The sequence below is a fragment of the Apostichopus japonicus genome, chromosome 14 (assembly GCF_037975245.1).
Source record: "Apostichopus japonicus isolate 1M-3 chromosome 14, ASM3797524v1, whole genome shotgun sequence".
Classification (NCBI taxonomy): Eukaryota; Metazoa; Echinodermata; class Holothuroidea; order Aspidochirotida; family Stichopodidae; genus Apostichopus; species Apostichopus japonicus.
In genome coordinates, this window is record NC_092574.1 from 810,324 (window position 1) to 827,725 (window position 17,402).

The 17,402-nt window shown below is 35.4% G+C and overlaps 1 long non-coding RNA gene and 1 pseudogene across 5 annotated transcripts; both read left to right on the forward strand.

Moving 5' to 3' along the window:
- LOC139980037 (uncharacterized) overlaps positions 1–11,657 on the forward strand; it is a 35,629-nt pseudogene extending 23,972 nt beyond the window's left edge.
- Positions 11,658–12,581: 924 nt separating this feature from the next.
- LOC139980040 (uncharacterized) lies at positions 12,582–17,306 on the forward strand. Of its 5 annotated transcripts, XR_011797435.1 has the most exons (4): positions 13,632–14,438; positions 14,842–14,902; positions 16,393–16,496; positions 16,753–17,306. It is a non-coding gene; the product is annotated as an uncharacterized lncRNA (long non-coding RNA). The 5 variants fall into 5 exon arrangements; XR_011797437.1 differs by lacking the exons at positions 13,632–14,438; positions 14,842–14,902 and adding an exon at positions 12,582–13,625; XR_011797434.1 differs by lacking the exons at positions 13,632–14,438; positions 14,842–14,902 and adding an exon at positions 12,582–13,567.
- Positions 17,307–17,402: the final 96 nt, after the last annotated feature.

Sequence of the window (17,402 nt, forward strand, 5' to 3'; positions counted from 1 at the left end):
TGTGTGTTCATTGAGAATGTCTGAGAACAATTTGAAAATAAAGCCCTCAAGGAAAGAACCCTTTCTGAAAACTGCCATCAATTAGCATGCAATAATTCGGGGCAAAATACAGACTACCAATAATGTAAATTTATCCCTAATTCTATCATTATTATCACACAACCTCTGTCATGGACCGCAAAATACACATAGGAATAAGGCCTGGAGCCCCGGACAAACAGTCTTAAATTCCCATCTTATACACTCCCTTTCCTTTAGATCTCTGGCTTGGATTTGGAAGAGCTGCCAGATGACATTCACTAGCCACTTGCATCAGTTCCTTTTCTCACTGCTCTGGATGAACGTGCCCGGACTGATGTAAATGTGGAGAAACGTTTGGTAAATGCTCATACTTTGTCGTATGTAAGTAAAAATATGACATACACTATAAGCAGCTAGGTAGGTTTTACTTTATGAAAGTAGAACTGACCAGTACTGTATGGTTTTTCGGTACTTTACTCTTCACGCTACAGATTACAGTACTGTAAAATAGCTAACTTGCAGAAACTTTAGATCAAAGTTAGTGCAGAGCTGTTATCTGCTATGTTAGAAAACGTAAATAGAAAAAGAAAAACATTGTATAATAGTTTTTTTCAGTACTGTTCTTTTGATTGACCTCTAAAGAGTTATAGACAGGGCAATTGATTGTTTTCATGAGGGCATGCATGATGTCAATTATTTACCAATTGCCTGAAAAATTCATCACAGTATTCAGGTTAGATTCTCTATGACATGCTGAAATGCTGGCTTCCATGAAATGCAAAAGATCATAAATTCACAACTGTTTACATCCAGATTTTGACCCTGTCATCAATGTGTGGGCAGCTCTTGTCTGTTGCAGTAAGGAGGATACTGCAAGAATTAATCTTAAATGATGTAGCCATACATGTCAACTGGACAACTAGGGGAGAAATTAGCCTTCAAGGTCATGTTGCTTTGTAAAGTTCTAGAAAGTTTGTACAATTCATTGAACATCTGCTTACTTTACATCGTACGATAGTCTTGTTAAGACCCTAACCTGTAGCCTAGTGCACCTTCCTTCGCACATCTATTTCCCTATATAACTATTATGCTGTACTGTCCAGAGAACGTCCCCGGCAACGCTTGCAATTGATAACAGACAGGTCCTCAGGCATGCAAAATTCAGTGGATGACTTTCGTGATGGGCATAGATGGACTCTGAGGCATATATTGTACCCACATGAGAAAAGAATATTACAAACATCTTGACCAAGACCACACATATTCTAAGAAATGGCCTGTATGTGTTACTTATTATGATAGGCCTTTCAGATAAGGCTATTAGTTGAAACTTGTATCCTCAGAAATCCACGCAGAGACCTAATTCAAATTCTTTCTAAGATGGCTGCCATGGTCATACATAGTATTTAACTTGGCTGCAAAAAAAGAAAAAAAAAATACGGCACAAAGATGGTATAATCACCCTGTCCATGAGCAGGCCTGTATTGATTGTTGTGGATATCATGTTGCTGAGTATTTAAAACGATATTTGGCAAATTATTCTAAACAAACGGTCTGCTGGATTGGTACAATTAAATTTATGCTGTATTAGCCCCAAATATGCCAGATTTTTTTTATAATATTTAAAATGTTTTTCTAACCACCCTGAGAGAAATTTACCTCGTCTCATGTGCTCATGTACACATTTTGAGGTTAATTTGGAAATTACGAATTTCAGCAAAGTACTTTTTTAAAAACTTCTAACAATTATAACATGCTATAATTTGGGGCCAATACTGAATAGTTTAAAGGCATTGAAAAAATAAACCGCATGCCACGCTCTGAAAAAGTTAACTTTCCGTTGCTTGAAAGTGAAGTTTTCTTGTCGCTACAAAATGCAGACAATATTGAAACGTGATACCTTGTTATCTTTTATCTTGACCTGAGATGTCCATCGCTGCTATGTACACTGTGTTGTGGGTATTGACCGTAGCTGTATATATTGACTGTACACTAGTGTCTAATTACCGACGGTAGCAAGCTGTGTGTGTATTCTCTGGGATCGATGGTGGTGTCTAACTTTTCTGTTACACCTCAATCGAAACTAGGTCAGATTACCGGCATGGGATGGTCTTTGTTTGCGAGTCTTCACACCCTTTAAGCCCGCAACTGAACTGATGCACATGCTCTGGTACATATAGGGAGCTGCAGCAGCATGGGTAGTGAAACTGGTTGCTCACACACTCAGGTCATTTGCTGGGTTATATGGTTGGAGTTTCTACTAAAAGGAGGAAGTTCTCAGGTCCTCTAAAATAGGAACAAATGATTGTATTAATATGAAGAACTTAGCTGCATACTCTTCCAATGTTAAGAGTTATAATGGAGTTGAGGATTTAATTACTGATTATTAATGTTGTTTCCAGTTTGATTTATTCTGTTGCATAATTTGTTATGGAAGTTTACTCTACAGAAGAACATGCACTGTACATTGTTTCATATTATACTATCATGTGTAACCAGTATGACTATTATGTCAGTAATGTCTGCCAAGGTTCTTTGCTGCCAATTGAAGGTGGATTGGTATTATTATTATTATTATTATTATAGGTTCTGTGTCATTTCACTTGGTACTGTGGTCCACTGTCATCCCAGGTACAGGATTTGCTGCTGTAATGGTCTTGTTGGTTTGGTGAGTACATAGGCCTTTATGTATCATAAGTGGCTGAGAATCCAGATCCCAAACATTCCCTATACTATAGTTATTATCTGGTGGCATGTGTGAAAGATTTGGACAAAGAGTAAAGTTGATTCCCATGATTATATGTTGTCATTCTTTAACCTGAAACTATATGTATATATTACCGAAAAAAACCTATGTTTGGTTCCTTAAAATTGTTATTGTATCACTTCTAGTAAAATGTACTTTATGAGTTTCAGTGGTATTATCTATTACATAATATTTGGTGTAACTTTGTTTTGCCATACTTCAAATTGTTCAGCTTCAGCTACTTATTTATTCGTCCACGTCTGAACGACATCCTTACGTGATTGGCTTGTTGAACCCTTGTGATTTGTGTTACGTAATTAGTCCTTTCCAGTGTTCATAAATTGGGCACACACGAAAAAAGGACTACTGGCGTTGGTTACGTAGTATATTTTACATGCCAGATATTAAGTGCTTCTGAAATTACTTGTATCTTGTGAAATGGTTAGATTTATACAGGTATTTCTGTTTGTAATTGGGACCAGTTGGAGTGGTTTTCATGTTCTTGATGTTTTAAATTAGGGCTAAAAGAGGTATACTGGTGCTTATACATAAATAAATAAATAAATAAATAAATAAATAAATAAATAAATAAATAAATAAATAAATAAATAAATAAATAAATAAATAAATAAATAAATAATAAATAATTTATTCTTATATAGCGCTTTACATCAAAAGAATGATCTCAAAGCACTTCACAGAATAAAATAATACAACTTAAAATATTACAGCTTAAAAATATTACAGCCTAAAAATATTGCATCCTAAGAATTACAGAAATAAATAACTGAACAGTAATGATTAAAAACAATAAAAATTCAGAAATTAAAGACGAAGCAATAAAATATGACAGCATACAATAAACTAATATACTAAACTATTACAGCCGAAAATTAGTAAACAATAAGACTATCAAAATATAAATAGAAAATATATCTTAATATACAACAATCAAAAGATGGCAAGATGGTAACACAAACAATATGTCTGGAGGTTTAAAAGAAAAATACTTTTGAAAAAGGTAAGTTTTAAGGATTGCCTTAAAAACATTTAATGATGGAGCTGCCCTGATGTCATTGGGGAGTGAATTCCATAGCTCAGGTGCAAAATAGGCAAAAGATCGTGCACCATTGCTTTTTTGGGCGAATCTCTGAGGGAGGTCAACACAGGTTTCAAGTATTTAAGGTGAATGTTTAGTATTATGTTAAGTATGAAGAATTTTAAGTAATGTTCAGTAGTTGCCTCAGAGCTTGGAAACCTGACAATATATCTGAAAAAAACACTATAACATCACTTCTGTCTCTTTATTATTTGGTCACGACCGTTGTGACAAGTCATAGGTTAGTCACATTGGATTGTAGAAACCTACCATTCTAAAGAAATTCCCGTTTAAATATAATGGAAGAAATAAATATATACTGAAAACCTAATAAATAAACAAGAACCTTCCTGATTTAAAACAGCTATTTAAGTGCCAAAAACCTATATTTAATTAACACTATGCAGTTAGTGGAATTTGCTCTTTTACCCAATAGTATGTTCACAAGAAATTGCTACACAAGTTTTCTTATTTCACTGGTAAATATTTGGAGGTAAACTGGCACTGAGCAGATCAACCTATTCAACAGTAAAATATCAACAAATAAAACACCCTTTTATTTGCTACTAAACAATTACAAGTACTATATAAATAACACACCCAAATTTGTTCATTAATTGTCTTTCAACACTTCTCTATTTTCAGATGGCCAACCTCAAAGAAATCTTTGCACAGAAAGGGCGAACTGGGCCATATTCCAAACCACTGAAAGTCTGTGCCAAAGCTCAATTTCAGAGCAACTTAAATACAGACTCTGGAAGTTCTTCCAAATTGACAGAGTTTGAAGTTGCTGACAATTCGTCAGCGGCCAAAGCGCTGGTGTACGACGACGAAAAACTTGTCAACTTCATAGTGGGAAGCAATATTCTCATCATTAATCAAGGTATAAAAACCCAAACTGACAAGTGCATTGTTATTACAAAGCAAACCAAAGTAATAAAAACTTCATCAATTTCGGTAGATGAAGAATTATAACCCCAGGCAGAGCGACTTGCTAATCCACCACCAGCTGAACATGTGAATCTACAAAAAAAACACATCTCTCCAGCAAAGAAAATTGTCAGTGTAGAGGGACAAATCATTTCAGTAAGTTATAAATAGAATATCATCATTTCAAAACATTTTTTTTCTTCAAATAACCCTTATGAGCAACAATAAATAAAAATCCATTTGTAATTTTTTTTTTTTTTTCATATCTAGATTGTATCAAATTATTTCAATAATTTGGTTATTTCTACCATTACAACATTGCAATCTTGAAAATAACACGCAATTTGTAATGCAATTTCTTATTAAAAACAACATGTCTATCACATAAGATAAAAAAAGGCAACAAGTAGACAAACTATAAAAAAGACTAAAAGAATCTGTCATCATAAAAAATTACATGTTAGGTAATTTGAAAAAGAGGATATCTCATCCACGTTAAAGGAATTTCCCTTCAATTCTTTACTTTGACTTCAAATTGCTAAATGTTAATATTAATTGATCATTGGTAAAATACATCTACAAAAATGTTATAAACTTCATGGGAATGGGCAGCAATCATAGAGTGACCATAGGACATACCCCCCTCCCCAATATCAGAGAATGTCCCCATTGACTTGGTCATGCCCCCCACCCAATATTGAGGACAAATTGCTGCTCAAGCTTACGTTCATTGTTTTTAATGGTTCACATTTCTTGTTGTTTTTTCTTAAAATTAATATTAGTAGTACTTCTTTATTGAACAAACTTTAGGTTATCTTTCAATTTAATCATTGTTACAACCTCACATTTGTTGCTAGGGAAGATATAACTTGATGTTGCATACCTTTGTGTCATACACATTGGATTGCAACTTCTGTCACACTGTTACCGTCACACTGTTACCGTCACAATGTTACTGTCACACTGTTACCATGCATTGTTATAGTTATGAAATAATATTTCAGGTTGTAATGGTTTTGTCAGTCAATTTGTTTATTTCCACATGAGAGTTAACACTATGTTGGATAAAATGTGGCAAACTTTTAATTTCAGAGAGTTTTGAGAATAGGTATAGGGTAAAAAACTAAGGAATTTTTTCATGTTGACATGAAAAATACCTTGAAAATATGCTTCGGTAACAGTGTCGTCACACTGTTACCATCCCCCATTATTTATTTGAACTATCCCCCAAATTGTGCATGTTTCAAAAGTGTCATTGTTAACACTTTTTCACTGATAACCTATTCTGAAGTGATTCCTTAAATATTCTGAGAAAAACAAAATAAACTGACTAAATGTGTCATTTTTGTCACACTGTTATCATGGAATTGCCCTGTTATAAACCTAGCATGCCAAGCTTGGTGTACAACAATTGCCCCCCAACAATTTCCCAACCATTACAATTGCAAAGATACCTTGATTCATACAAAAAAACTTGAGCACACCAATTTCAATAGGAAATTCAAATTGTATATTATCAATACCACTCTTATCAAATGGAAAACAGATACATTCAAGTAAATCCAATTCCTTTAAAATCCCCTAAATTTTGCATTACTAAATAGGTGTAACCACCTATCCTAACTTGACCTATAACCCTGAGTTCTAAATCTGCTTTCCATTACCACCAATCATATTAAATTTGTTATATCATTTTTTACATTATATTCTACAAAAAAATAAAATAGTATAATAAAGTGATACACACTTTAACTTCTCTAATTTCCACATTACTATCTCTCACCGCCCCCCCCCCAAAAAAAATTTAATTCAGTAAAAATGCTTAACCTTTTTTTACATTTCCCAATACAGCAAGAACTTGTACGCACTGTGCAAGTCAAAGCATCGCCTGTTAAAATAAGAAATAATTCTCTGCAACATGCAACTGGGACTTGCAGGGTTACACTTTGGAGAGACCAGGCAGAAAGAAATTGTATGTAGGAGACTACATAGAAATAACAATGCAGTCACTACTTCCAGGGGGAAACTTTCCACAACATCAAGAACAACGATTTCTGTAAGTTAATAATTGGATATCCCATCAAATTAAAATTGGATATATAATTATGTTACTATAAATTTATTATGGTGTTTATCATAATGTTATTTCCATAATGTTATTTCACCAAAACAAACTGCATTGGTGGTGAGTGATAAGTAGCATAAATTCATTTCAAACCATTTGTTACCACATTCAGCCATTTACCACACTCTAATCAGATCTTGCCTCCCACACTCCCAACCTCCCACATCTCAGGCCGCCCACATATATGTTAATAATACATTCACATATCTTGCCAAAGTGCACACAATGTTGCAAAATTTGACAACCATATGTCCAAATAGTCATAAAACTACAATTAAAAGTATCAAAAGAATACATAAAACAAAATAATACATTGCACATATTAAAACAATGCAAAATGTACAAATAAACTTTGCAATTATAAATGTCATTTGCATTTCTTTAAATGTTTTAAGTGTTTTTTCCCAATATATATTACCTTCCATTTTGTTAACATGTTTAAGTACAATTTGTATATATGCATTATCCAGGTCTTTCACAAAAATTATTATATCATATGAAACTAGGAAAGTGACTCTGTCATAAACACACCTGACACTTCACTTATCAATACTGAAACATGTTAGTGATTTTGCAACAAGTAAATTCATTTCATTATGCAAACTAACCCAATTTGTGTATTCTTTCTGTTAGCCTTGATCATGAATAATCATTCCATGAACTGAAAGTAATTCAATAGCTAGGAATTAAGCAACAAATCACTAAACACTTTGGGTTTTGTCATTAAAAAAATGCAACTTTCGTATTACTGGAAGGTCTACCTTTCAAAAGTGGGCTATTTTAACCAAGTGATACATTATTTAGTGTAAAATTAATGCAATCATCCTTACTCCAGGAGCGAAAAAAGCATTTACTGTATGGGATACTTGAGACCATCTAAAGAAAGTTTTCTCCCACTCTTGTAAATCAATCTTGACAAAAATTATGCATTATAATTATTGGTTTTTGCTGCTATGGATTATTGGTTCAGTAATGTTACATCACTGGTTATGTAACAGTATTTTGCCACTGACTTATTTAATACTTGAAATTATTCCCTATTAAAAAGCAATGATAAATCACCTGGTATTCTTTTTTCAAATTCAGCCAAGAGAACTGCCAGAGACTACAAAAACAACAGCAATTATCGGCTATGAAGAGATGCAAGAAGATGGTACTTTTCTTCTTACATGTGATGAGAACCCTACATACCGTACGTGTGAAGTGAGTGCCACAGTGATGTCTACCAGTTTGGACATCTGTTCAGAAGACCTGCCCAACTACCTAAGTGCAAACCTTCCAATAATGTGCAAACTAAAACTTAAAAACAACAAAATTACTTCAGTCAAGGAAATATAAATAACAAAAAGAACAGCCCTAAAACCTTTCACCCAAAACCTTGACCTTGACCAAAAAACCTGTTCTAACTATATTTTTCTACATTGATATTTTCTCCATATTTTCTACATTTCTTGCAATTTTTTGTGTACTTGTCGGCATTTTCCATATTTTTTACTTCTTTATTAAACTTTTTTATTTCTTTATAATATCTGCAATTGTAAGAAATTATATTTCTCCCCTAGTAAACAGAAAATTAACTCATTACACAACACCAACACTTTTTGAAATAATGCTTCATTATTCATTCTTTTTACACTTTTTATTGTCTTTAACCTAAAAACCAACAAAAATATATGCACCTCTAGCCTTCAAAGTTCAAACATTGTCCAAAAGGCCACCATCCGTTACATTACAACAAATATTTAATATACACAGAAAAGCAATTACAACTTTCGCCATTGCCAAACTACTATGCATTAAATCATATCAGTTACGATAACTCATAACATATTCATTTCTGTCTGCATGAAATAATTGCATTACTCCCTCATACCCTTTACAATCTTTATGTTTATTCAATAAGTTTTCAAAATTTCATAGAAATCTATATAGAACTGAGGGAAACATGCACTAAAATTAAAATATTTCCCAGACAACAGTATAACAAGAGCCATACATTATATTGTATTATAACAATTCTTCCATTTCATCCTTTTTTTTGTTGTTGAAATTTCATATTTTCCTTTCCTTTTGCAATAGTATAACATTTCTTACATGGCCTACTTGCCTTTACATATTTATAGTAACTACTTTGCTTCCTAACTTGTCATTTCTGTCAGCTTCCACTTGGGGAAGCTGACAGAATTGACAAGTTAGAAAGCAAAGTAGTTAATATAAATAAGAAGTGCGACGTAATCACATTAAGTCCCAAATGTCGCCCTAAGTGTTGTGGAAAGAGTTAAATTCATATAGGGCAACATGTATATGTGGAATTAATTTTATTAATTAGTTTATTAAATTCCTTGCTTCATGTATTTTCATGTAATTAATTAACGAGTTTGAATTCTTTGCTATATGTACTTTGCAAAGGGATTATCATAAATAGTGCACATACTGGAGAACAATGGTCCAGTGTGACAAAATTACACTAAATCACCATTGTCGCCCTAAGTGGTCAGTTTATGCTATGTCGTCCTAAGTGTTGTGAAAAGAGTTAAATTTACAACTCACAAAGATGTCGCCTTAGGTGCTTTATGTGCAATTCACTATTTTTTAAATTAAATACCTTGGTATTTGTATTAGGCAGAGGGAGTAACTTGTCACAACGTGTCACAAGTCTGTATTTACTCTGTCGTTGTCGTTGATGTTGTTGCAAGTTTTGGTTTTTCTTCCCCACTCGGTCGACCAGGATGCACCGCTGTCGGATTCTCGTGACGGTATGGAACCGGGCCAACAGGTATAGGAAATAAATTAAATAACAAAACTAAAACAAAAGCGCATCTTGGGAATAAAAGCAACCGAAATATCATCATTTTGTCACGGTGGATTTATATTGCAGACTTGAGGTTTCTGTATTATCTATGAGGACATGATTAGAACAAACATCAGTAGAAACTGAAGTTCTCTCTCACCCTGTTTACTTCATCCATTTTCATTTTTCTTGGTGGTGATGGGTGATGGGTTTGGGGAAGTGGTGGGTTAAATTCCACCCTGAATATTTAAAATATGCAAAATTCTTAAAACCACAGAAAGATCAAATGTAAGAGAGGATCAAGATGTCTTACTTTACTTTTCATATAGCAGAAGGGACAGAGGTGATCAGGCTAATTAGCCATGTGAAGTTGCACCTCTTTGGGCGTGGGTTGGAGGGGGAGAAATACACCAAGGGTTTCGTACAGAAATATTGCATAATATTGCCTTCACCTGGTGGTAATTGGAATTGAATAAAAAGTGTCGTACGTTAAATGCTACTTCACAAAATTGATTGATCTTTTAGCTTTCAATTCAGGCTTCGTCTCTGAAATGCTCTCTCAACCGATTCTCCATTCAGTGATAAAAGGACATCTGGATTCAACTTTAAGTCTCTGCTTGTTTGTTTGTTTCTGTCCTCTCTAAATATGAAAGTCTCAATATCTGTCCCATCCATGTTTTGCCATGCCAAGCATCATATATTTACGGACTTATTGCACCCATTTCGACGGTGCTGAAGTAAAACTCATTAAAGTGTTTTTAGGGAACTATCCAGTAGCTACTTGACCCAATACAGGTTATTTAAACAAGTAGTGAATTGCTACCAGCCACTCTACTGATTGCAGGTTAGGGTTAGGGTTTGTCTTTCTATGTTTTTTAAACCTATTTTGTTTTTTAAACTTTGCTTTTATATTTTTGTCCCAATATTCATTTTCAACTTTTGTATGTCTTTAACTGTCAACTTATTTTCTATGGTTTCAATTTTTTCTTTAAATCCATTCAGATATGGGTATTTTGAGTTTTTCATATGAAGTATAAACACTAACAAAAATGTTGGTCATGAATAGCACACAGCTCCTCTGTTTTTACTTACATTTCAAAACTGAGTAAATTGGTTGGTTTTATATCTTGCCTCGTAGTTGTGCTCTTATGAATATCCTTCATTGTTTGTACTTATTTTCATGTGATATTTAGGTATAAAGCCCCATTATGCTTTCCATTATAAACACGAACAAACTGTTCCCTAACCCTATTTTGGTACCATTGTGTAGTTAATAAGCAGACAATCTTGTAGGTGCATCGTTTGCCAAATATTTTGGCCGAATCTGAGAGAACGAGCAAAAATAGAAACCTCCAAAACATTATTATTCAGACCGTCCGGATGGAATGCATAGTGAGACTTTAACATCAAAGGACAAGATGTACAGTGACCTTTGAGTTAATGTTATATATTCTTTGATGGTATGATATTCCTTTTATTACCCTTATATTTCTTATATCATGGTGAAGCGTGTAAAACCTACCTTTATAATCCCCACCGGTTTCATATCAGGCGCGTAGCCAGGAATTTGCCAAGGGAGGGGCGAAACTGTAGATTCGGCATTGCAAACTATAGCGCCACCATGGTTGGCGCGAAGCGTACAAGAAAATTTTGGCTGTAAATGCCTCCCAGATCGCCGGAAATGGCACTTCCCATGCCTTGTAAGTTGCATCTTAGCATTTTCTCGTTTGAAAATACTAGCGATATCATAAAAACCTTTAAAAATTTTGTAAAAAATATGCTCAAGGGGGGCGGCTGCCCCCTTCGCCCCCCCCCTTGGCTACGTGCCTGTTTCATACACAGTGTATCAAAGACTGGAACAGTATGAACTATCTTTTTAACTGTTTCCATTCATTTAGAAGATAGTGCAGTATTCAAATGGTGGCCTTTACTGTAGAGTTGTTTACTCTATTGTTCACTCTGATAGTTGAGTATAATTAAGTTACATAATATATGCTGCAAGACACTTGGGGCGATATTTTATGAAGGAAGTACGTTCCTTTGTAGAGCTTGTTATGTTTGCTATATGATCTAACTGTTAACAATGAATTATTTGACAACCTGTAGGCTTTATTTTCACACTCAAATGAGTACTTATTAATGATTACCCACATTGTTGATTATTATAGATGTGATTGTACACACAATATCACAACCTAATTAAAAGGCTTGTATTAGTATACATCTCTCTCCAGAGGCTCCAGTTCACCGTACTTTCATCAAGGGATGTCATTTTCTTATCATGTTTTCAGTTTTAGTACTTTTATCTTTCATGTTACTGTTTAATTATCATTCAATTATGGTGTGTATATATACTGTTGAAATAAAAAGGATTCCAGCTTCCACGGAGTGGTAAAATAAATGGCTGTCCTTTGAGTTTCTTATAAAGCTAAGATTTATATCAGAGCTGTAACATTATGTATATGTGGTTTTCTGTTTCTTAATCTTGGCGTCCAATTGCACTACACATCCAACAAGTGCAGATACCCCCTCCCCCCACTCCAAAGATAAGAATGGGGTTACACGGCCCTTGTAATAATAATAATGAGCAGTTATTTTTACAAAGCTTAACCAAACACAAATGTGGGAGAAGCCCGCACAGGCGTATGGATCACAACTTACACTACGGGTGGCTTCCAATTCAACATTTTATATAAAATTTAGAAACTCATTTCAGATGGGAAAACTGTAGACTGCTCTTAGATGATAAACCCACCTTACATAGAACCTCCTGATTGCCAAACCTCATTGCTTCAAATGCCATTGCCTTTATCCACTCGATCACAGCACCAGTGGTTCATCCTAGATGAAACCTGGCAGAGGGCGGGGGGGGGGGGGGACACCTAAGATACAGTTACAGCAACTGAAGTAGATATAACTATTGATTCTATTAAAATTTAGCAAACCTCTACTTTACCCAACCTCTACTTCAAGACATGCATAAGGAACAGATGCTCTAGAACTCTGCACAAAAAGGTAAGACTGTACTTTAAGAACAAAACCTCTACATGGATCAGAGAAACAGTGAATTTCATTTAATACCTTCATTTATATTGGGGAATGGGTTAAAAATTCAGACAATTTATCTAAAAAATCTCAAATGTGACATTTTATCACAAAATTCCAGCAGTTTTTGCCAAAATTCGTTGTATCTGAAAATGTTCATGCAGCTAGCTAAACAATTTTAGGCTGACATTTTTATGTCAAGAGTCCGGCCCCCTCAAAAATTGTAAATTATTATCTTTAGAATGTCTGTCCCATGGATACGCCAGACCTACACCATCGCCCCCCCCCCGGCCCCCCCGGGTTGATCATGACAGTAGGCCTACTGTCCCGCCTAGGCCTAATGCCAGACCAACCCATTCGGGTAATGATATATTGGTCATTAAAACAACTTTTGTGACGAGATTCGCAGCGAACTCAAGATAATTTAGACCAACATGTTTAATGACCTTAGGCCTATGTTATGAGACCAGTTGAATTGTTTCGTTGTAAATGTAATGATTTCAAATGGATATGCATCTAGCATGTCATTGCTAGTTTATTTTTTTTTTTTTCAATTAATACGTTGATATATTATGCGGTGTTTGTCCCACATGGCTTGCCATAGACGCACACGGTCGTGGTCAAAGGTTAAGCAACGGAGCGCGAATTATGATCTGTATATAAAGCTCACGAAAGGTTACACGAGCAGTGCAGCACGCTTCCTGGCAGCCGTTGGCTAACAATTCATACGTAATTGTAATTTGTAGCCTATTCTGTATGGGGGGTAACTGCCAAAGAATGTGAATGGCAGATATATTCGCCAGCTCGAAGGTTGTGTATTAGTTTTGTGGAGCAAGATAGTACTTCACATTGTTTTGAGTCAGCGAGCGTGAGAAATTACGCTAGCCTATCATATAATAGTATCGCTTAGGCCTAACGATAGGCTAGCTCACGTAGGCACTGGCGTCTATACTAGTTGGAATGCTAATCTAGGCCTAATATGATATTCACTAGACAATTAACGTAAGTAAAGTAAGTCACTTTATATCTTCCGACAAAATACTAGACCTAGCTGGTTGGGCCTAATTACTTTCTGGTTAAGGCATAAATACTTTCTGGTTAAGGCTAGGCCTAGTACAGTTAGGCTAGACCTAACTTAATTAGCCTAAATGTCTTTAAATTCCTACCAGAGTAGCCTACCATACTGTAGCCTAGGCTATGCCATCTAGCACTTAACACTAACAGTAACACATCCTCAAGAATCTAACTTGCAGCCGGACAAATTAGCTTAGGATGAAAGCTCTCTCTCTTTCCTTTTTTTTTCCATCATGACTGGCAAGGCCGTTGGTTTCTTCTCCAACTTCCAAGAATAAAAACAATAGTTTCCTCCCTGAAATTATATTTCGGGGTTGAAACCAACGTTTTTCAGGGGAGGAAAGAAAGACGGCTTGGCTGTGGAAAGAATTAATTTGTATGTATGTATGTATATGTGATCTTCCCGCAAGCAGGAACTCGCGAAAGAAGCCATGGAGGCTTGTAGACTCGCAAGCTGACCGAAGCCAATCTCTCGGCACACATCCATTTAACGTCCATGTCAGGAAGTTGTTATTGAACAACACCCTTGCCAGACGACACACATTGCTGTCGGCGGGGAATCGAACCGGGGATCTCATGACTGGGAGACGCCGGCGTTAACCATTAGGTAGTGAAGCAGAATTTAGGTAGTGAAGCAACTGTACGTAGTAAATGTGTCTTGTGATTTAGGAGAGTTTGGTGAAAGAAAGGAACATATTTCAAAGAGACACTTGTACTTGTAGTAATTGAAGAAACTGGTAAATAGGAAAACAAGGAGAGGAACCAAGGAGGGCATACCTATAGGCTAAATTGTCTATGTTATTTCATTCCCACAATGAATGCCATTACAAGCAAACGACCCATTACCACTATGAATTCCACGCATGTAAATTACCCCATGTTCGCATACAATCCTATGCAAACAATCCGGCCTATTCACAAACACTTTTTATCTTCCAATCACTGAACAGTTACACAAGGAAGATACCTGGTCACATTTTCTATTTTCATACTATCACAATTTTCTTTAGCTTACTCTACAAGAATATGCAGTCAGAGCCTACAGAACAACAGTCTCCTCCCTTGAAAATAGTATGTTAGTTTCCTTAACCATGTTATTTTTCAACCTTAACTTTACCTTTCTCCCTTTAAATCTTTTCTTACAGTTATTCCACTTACAACATCTATTCTTTCCACATAGCCTAGCCAATATGCCAACATGAAAAACCTTAGTTAACTCCCCTGAAAATGTTAGTTTCCATTGAAAACGTACTTGACTCCCCTATGATGTAGGGGAGGTAAGTTACTCAACTTTTAAGTGGGAGGAAAATAATGTTGTTAGGGGAGGGAACAAATGGCCCCAGGCTAGGCCTACCACCAAATATAAATGGGAAACCTAGGCTAGCCTACCAAAGCGAAGGCTAGATAGAGATGAGGACGAACTAGCCTATCCTAGGCTTCTTATACAAGCAACGGTACTTTGTAAAATGAAATTCTCAAGCAATTAGGCCTAGCTCTGTGGTCTAGTTGTTAAATGTTAGTGATGGTTCAAGTATGGAGAAAACTCTCCATGCAAGCTGATGTTACCTAGCGTAGGCAACTAAATTGATATACATGTATTAATTTGATCAACTAGCATAATTTTGACCTGAAGCTAGGCTTAACAGTATTGGTCCGACTCTCGGCATATCTTTATCAGATCATAGCCTTCTTTTGATGCCTAAGGCATGATTTTATGGTCTGCAGAACTGTTTCACTGAAACTTTGATTATTTTTAAACCAAATTCAAACTTTGCTAAGTCGACCTCTCATTGTTGAGTAATTGTCTTTAATTTGGTTTTTAATTTGAAAACATTGATTGAAAGTTGTGAGGAACACAACTCATGGTAAACACATATTAATAGTATTGAGAGATAAGTACAATATATAGTATCTCTGTCCTTGTTGATATAGAATATTATTACACAGGTGCTAGAAGTCATGGGAGCACATGAGGGTTTACCATGAATATACTAATATGTTGTTGGTACTTGTGTAATGGCTGAAAAGCCAGTTTTCATCTTTGCTAAGTGTACATGTTGTAGCTTAAGTGTCGGTCCTTATTTCACTTGTCAAATTTCTCGTTTCAAGAATGATGTTTATTTCAGACATTTTTCAATTTTCCAGTTCCTCTTGAAATGTGCTTGCTAAGTTTGTTTAAACTAGTACATGCTCTCCAAATTGTTTGGCTGATGAAATGTTCTCAAATTGTATTGAATTCATTCCTTTCAATCAGCTTGACCATTATAGTGAACAATATACATCAAAGGAAGTTTTGGCATTTTACAAAGTACTCCATAGGTTTGATAGCAATGTCTAGTAAGGTTCATTAAAGAGTCATATTGCAAGTATTAAAAATAAACAGGCACTTAGTAACAAAAAGAGGTACAGTTTATTCATGTTTGTAAACATTCATCAAAAAGGTATCTGCATACGCAAACTGGAAGATGATCTTATGTAAAACTACTTAAAAAAAAAATACTAAAATTTAATTCACACCAAAGGTATATATATACATATTGCTTTGATATTTGTCTTTACAGCATTGCATTGGCCACACTGATTCACAAGGAGACTCCATGAACTGTGACTGTAACATCCTGCTGGAGGTCTGAGACATTGAAGATTCTGTAATGCTTCCGTTTGGGTATGCAGTTTACTATAGTAACACAGAAATATTTAAGCTCTGGTATTTGTTTCGTTTATTTCTGCCATTAAACCACAATCATATACATTTGTTTATACATAGTTATATCAATGAGGCAGCAGTCAGGGTTGTTTAGGTAGTCAGGGGGAGGGAGGGGAGGAAGGGAGGGAGGGAGTGTATAAAAATGAGTCTAGTTGCAATGTCTATCTGCTTTCCAATATATGAAATCTTCTTATCTTTTACAATACTGTCTCAGGTGAAAGAAGAAGATGAGGAAAATTGAAGGAAAATTGTGAGTCTTGGATGTCTGTAATGAAGCTGGATCAGGTTTAGAACAAGTGGTTGAAAGATCATAAACTCCACCAAATACGAGAAGATCCTTCAAGCCTGTCCTCTACAGAGATATCTGGAAGTGCTATCTGGAGGTGATTTAACAGAAATTGGAGAAAAAGTAAGATTCAAGGAAAACATCAGTGTGAGCCAGTATCATGAACATCTTGTCCTCTCAACAGTTGATTGTTGTCAAGATCATTGCTAAATGTAGGAGACACGGTGCCTTAGCCTGTTGGAACCAGTCGGTATTTGGTGTGGTCTGTTTTTGTGCTAATTGAATGAGACACGGTGCCTTAGCCTGTTGGAACCAGTCGGTATTTGGTGTGGTCTGTTTTTGTGCTAAATGTACGAGACACGGTGCCTTAGCCTATTGAAAAAAGTCGGTAATTGGTGTGTTTTTGTGCTAATCGTATGAGACACAGTGCCTTAGCCTGTTGGAACCAGTTGGTATTTGGTGTGGTCAGTTTTTGTGCTAAATGTAGGAGACACGGTGCCTTAGCCTGTTGGAACCAGTTGGTATTTGGTGTGGTCTGTTTTTGTGCTAAATGTACGAGTCTCTTTCCTTTTTTTTTC